The sequence below is a fragment of the Microcebus murinus genome, chromosome 11, assembly GCF_040939455.1.
Source record: "Microcebus murinus isolate Inina chromosome 11, M.murinus_Inina_mat1.0, whole genome shotgun sequence".
In the NCBI taxonomy this organism is placed as follows: domain Eukaryota; kingdom Metazoa; phylum Chordata; class Mammalia; order Primates; family Cheirogaleidae; genus Microcebus; species Microcebus murinus.
Genome location: NC_134114.1, coordinates 32,707,662 through 32,713,209, shown reverse-complemented (window position 1 = coordinate 32,713,209; position 5,548 = coordinate 32,707,662). Strand labels below are relative to the sequence as shown.

Below are 5,548 nucleotides of genomic sequence, written 5' to 3'. Positions count from 1 at the left end.
AGACTCTGTCTCAAAAAAAAAAAAAAAAATACTAATTGAGATTTGATAGTTCTGTTTATAACATTTTATAAAACTTAGCTATAACATTAATAATACACTGATACAAAGGTAAACTTATTTAAAAAAAAGAGAGAGAGAGAAGGAGAGTTTACCTCAAGTTGTTTTTATCTATCTGATTGTTTAGAAAACTGAGTATCCTTTGTCAAAACGTATCACTTTGGCTAAATGAATAGTTATAACTTTATGGTGACCTGTGATCAAGTGTTTGAAACAGCTATTATTTTAATATTAATATTTTAAGCCCTTAAAATATTAATGTTTTAAGCTCTTAATATTTGACAAACTTCACAGAAATTAAATTTCAAATTCCACTTTCTGACCACTCTCTGATCTCCCTCAACCCCCCATTAACAGTTGGGCAACTACCCCTCCCTGCTCTTCAATAATGTCCCAAATCATCTTGTCCATTTGCCCTTCAAGATTTCTCTGGTGCAGGACAAGTTTCCATTCTCAGCTGCAGGACTAGCAATGTGATTTGGGGCAATAATGAACTTTCTTTTTCTTTTCTGTCTTTTTTTTTTTGTTTTTGTTTTTTTTGAGACAGAGTCTCACTTTGTTGCTCAGGCTAGAGTGAGTGCTGTGGCGTCAGCCTAGCTCACAGCAATCTCAATCTCCTGGGATCAAGCGATCTTACTGCCTCAGCCTCCCGAGTAGCAGGGACTACAGGCATGCACCACCATGCCCAGCTAATTTTTTGTATATATATTTTTAGTTGGCCAATTAATTTCTTTCTATTTTTAGTAGAGACGAAGTCTTACTCAGGCTGGTTTCGAACTACCGACCTAGAACAATCTGCCCGCCTCAGCCTCCCAGAGTGCTAGGATTACAGGGCGTGAACCACGATGCCCGGCCAATAATGAACTTTCTATAAGCCAGGGACCCTAAAACACAGTTTCTTCCTTAGAGTAGTACTTTTTCTTTTTAACCCCTAAATCAATCTGTTAGCCAATCTAGATAATTTTATCCCAGATGATAACATTTAATGTTAATATCATTAACTCCTTCTTCTGAAGCAATTTGCTCCTAAGATTAAAGTCTCCACCCAGTTTCTTGATATCTAGTTGGGACTGCCCAATAGACCAAAGGAGTATAAAAACCAAAATCCTTGGCCTTTATTTCCCTGAAAGTATATACAATAAAAAATAATAATAATAATTATAGCTTTTCCAAGATGACTGGGTAGCGCCTGCCTGGGAGCTCTGTTGTGCCCCTCCTGCTCCTGATCCCCGCTGTTCTGCTCTCTGGGAGGAACAAGTGGGTCAGGAAGCCCCTCTGCAGCCTTGGCTTCTAAAGATACGGAAAAACATACCGGGAGACAGAGGTCGTGATTCACCGGATTAGAAGTACCTTAACCAGCCACAACGTTCAGTCTTCGGAGAAGGTGTGTGCTGACTTGGTCAGAGGCCCAAAGGAAAAGAACCTCAAAGTGAAAGGACCAGTTCGGATGGCTACCAAGACTGAGGATCACTACAAGAAAAACTCCTTGTGATGAAGGTTCTAAGACTTGGGACCACTTCCAGATGAGAATCCACAAGCCACTCGTTGACTTGCATAGTCCTTTTGAGACTGTTAAGCAGATTACTTCTATCAATGTCGAACCAGGAGTGGAGGTTGAAGTCACTATTGCAGATGCTTAAATCAACTGTTTTAATAAATTGACTACCACTTGTTAAAAAAAATTTAAAAAAAAAGTAATCACTGAAAATACATTGTTGTCCAGAATTTATTTATTTATTTCATCATCCTCAACCTTTTCTGCTATTGACATCAATAGTACCCCTTAATGGGGGGGATTAATAAAATATTTCTTGAATTCACTTAGAGAATGAGCATCCTCCATATACCCTCTTGGAAATAGCCGATACAATTTAAAGTACAGTCCCACAAATCTTTATTAGCAGCTGTAAAATGCAAAATGTCTTGCATCTTTATGTTTAGACTGCAAAGTTCATTTGACAGCAAAATCTAAGCTGCATTAAATTGAGGCTATTGGTTACTCTTTTTTATACCAGCTTACATGAATATGCAAAGGGAAGACTGATTACTGGATGTTGTCCTTCTGTTTCTTTCAGAAAAAATATGTAAAAAGGTAGAAGCTTCACAGTTTACATGTTATTGGGAGAGGCTAGATAGAAAACAAAGTATAGCAATTATTGAATCCTTTGCCCTGTGGTGCTCAGGACAAGAACTGTGTACTTTACACAGTGCAGTAGAGTTGGCGGTGAGGGAAAGAGTTTGGTTTGGCCATCCTGACATTCTTAAGGCCAAGAGTTTTTGGCCAAAGACAGCTCTACCAAATATGTGCTTGGTTTAAGGAATCAAAGAATATGGGTGGAAAGAGCCTTTGCTTTGGTCCTACATGCACTCCTAACCCAGTCACAGGTCTCTTAATTGGTCTTACTCAATACTAAAACAACAACGTTCAAACAAACCCGAACAAACCAAAAAGGCATTTGATGTGTCTGTGTAATTTTATTTAGAAAGAGAATGAAACTTAAAATTGTAAAGGCAAACTTTATTTTAAGAACATGAATGGACACTATAGTAACTGATAATCTTCCCAAGAAGACAGATTCCAAGATCCAATAGAAACTGTGCAGAAGGCGAGGTGTAGTGGCTCACGCCTGTAATCCTAGCAATCTGGGAGGCAGAGGCAGGCGGATTGCTAGAGGTCAGGAGTTTGAAACCAGACTGAATAAGAGTGAGACCCGTCTCTACTATAAATACAAAAAAGTTAATTGGCCAAATAATATATACAGAAAAAATTAGCCGGGCATGGTGGCACATGCCTGTATTCCCTGCTACTTGGAAGCCTAAGGCAGTAGGTAGGATCACCTGAGCTCAGGAGTTTGAGGTTGCTGTGAGCTAGGCTGAAGCGACGGCACTCACTCTAGCCTGGGCAACAAAGCGAGACTCTGTCTCAAAAATAAATGAATAAATAAAACTAGATAATCCCTCTGTGCTATGCTAAGAGAATAGACACGATACGTGTCATTTGTCTAGGTGTCCCTGACACATGGAGAAGGTTTCTGGAGCGAATGGAAAGGGCCAGGAATTGGGCTCCTACACCAAGGAAACTTCTTTCCCCATCCTTCAGGCTTCACTCTTGGAAAGCTTGATTAAGTTTTACCAAAGCCAACAAGAATGAGGCAATGTTTGTCTTGATCCAATCAGGGAGGCTCTGAATCAATTGGCCAAAAAAAGGAGTGTCAATGCCCCCAGGCATTTGAACTTGATTTGTGACATCCTAATCCAGGCAGAATTGCTATAAAAGCCCACGCTCAGGACTGCACTAGATCATTTGCCCTCTTCCCTAGACCAGCTACACAGCTTGGCCCGGACCTGAAGCTGAAGCTATGGCATTTCGCCCATCAACCTTGGAGGAGCTGCTTTGCAGGCAGACATATCCAGACCTCCACATGCTACCAGGCCTCAGCCAGGCACATAACTGGGCACAAGCACCAGATAACTTCACTGAGCCAGGCCGCCAGTCCTGCCAGCGCCCACAGTTCTGCGGGAATGTGGACTGGGGTGCATACCAGCTGCCCTGCTGGGGTTACAACCAGCACAGAGCCATTCCCGCCTATGAGAGGGGTCAAAAACGCCGGCGAGACCCACACGTCCAGGAGCCAATGGCTGAACCCACAGAGGAGCCACAGTCACCTCAAGAAGAGGCGGATGCTTCCGACAGCGGGGTCAAATGGGGCATGAATCAGCCGGGAGATGCCAGTGCTTGCCTTGATGGACAGACTCAAACTCAGGGTGCTCCTGGGAGCCCAGGCCGGCCACGGAAGCTGCTAAAAACCACAGCTTGAAATACGGAGGAACCTGGATTAGAGAGAAACTCCAGCCTTGCTTGCCACCCACAGCAGGAGCCCCCTCAACCTGTAAAGGGGCCCCAGACACCCAGATGGACTTCCGGGAACTGGTACCCTGCACACCTGCGAGCCACCAGATCTGTGCAGTGCAGACCATTCATTAGTTTGTTCTTCCTCGTCTCAACAACCTAAGGTTTCCAGTTAGAAAAACTTTCTTCATGTAATGAGTATTTTAAGGAACTTTTCTTTTAGATTCACTCTAAATTGTGATGGTTCTTCTGTGGAAATTGTACACATGATTAAAGCCCTTTGCCTTATTCTCTAGCTGTGGAATTGATCTTTGGGTGTTTGAAGTCAGGAAAGAAAATAGTCTGTGTGGATCTGGGGCAGGAGGGCCACAGGCTCTCTCAGTCAGAGCTAGAGGGGAACTTGAGGGGCCTTTGCCAGGGCCTGCCTATACCTAGGGTATTCTCTCTGCCAGTGTGTCAGCTATCAGCTTCTCTCTTGTGTCCTCCAACGAATACAAGTATTTCCCATTTTCATATTATAATAACTCTTACACACAGCAACCCCAAGAACTCACCCTGAAATGTTCCTACCGGGTCATCCTGGCATTCTTAGTCCCAAGTCTCTTGTGGCACCTTTCTGAAGTCTTCTTCCTGTTGCTCTGTCTACTGCCTCTACTGCAGTTCTGCTTCTTAATGCTTTGGATCAAATAATTGTGCTGGAGAACAGCAAGTGGTAGAGGTCAGACCTCTGATTCTGACCTATGCTGTGGTCATGTTAGCATGGATTTACACAATGACATTCTTCTGCTTGTTGGCAGGGGAACCCTGTAGTCTAGATCTTGTGTGTGGGTGGTTCCAGGGTGGCCAGTGGCAATGGAGCCTTAATTGTTGGTCTCAAATTCAGTCTTAAAATCTTGGTAAATGTGGGACTGGGATTAGGGTAGGTCAGTGGTTAGGCTTAAAGAATTCACCCTCCCCAAACTTCCATCCAAACCTCCTATAAAACCCACCCCTCTTCCCTTTCTAGGGGTGTATTAGGCACATAACCTTTGCCAGACCCCTAGGGAGATAAAGGAATGAAATACAAGAGGGGAACTTACTTTCCTTATCCCTTCCAGTTGTTTCAAAAGAATTTGTTTACTCCTCCCAGAAAAACCCCTCTATAAAACCCAAGGCTCCCCTCTTTCTCTTTGGATAACTTTTTTGGCCTCCACCCATCTGCATCCAGATGCTCAAAATAAACAGGATTGTGCTACACCTGAGTCAATCAGACACACACACACACACACACACATACACAAGGTCAAAATGTCCTATTTAAATATTTAAATATTTTATTTACTTCTTGATGGAAGGGTATTAAGAAAGGAAAACTGTCAACTTTCTGGATGAAATGCTGAGAGGAATTTTTCTTCTTTCAAGTTTGTTTTTTTCTTGTGTAAAAATTGTGATCATGATAAAATAAACACTCTTAAAATATCCTGAAAACATAAAATACTCCTTAAATATTTACATGTTTTATTATGGAATCTAGATTCATTTCTTTAAGATTTTTGGGAAAAAAGGATGTAATAAGTTGGTAGGCATAAAATTGACTGGGATATCATTGTGTTTCCTTTTATGCTTTTTAGTAAAATAGAACACTCAAATAGTTAAGCACAA

The 5,548-nt window shown here is 42.0% G+C and overlaps 1 pseudogene; it reads left to right on the top strand.

Annotated features, from left to right (window-relative positions):
• Nucleotides 1-1,231: 1,231 nt before the first annotated feature.
• On the top strand, nucleotides 1,232-1,714 carry LOC142873767 (small ribosomal subunit protein uS10-like; annotated as a pseudogene).
• The last annotated feature ends 3,834 nt before the right edge of the window (nucleotides 1,715-5,548 follow it).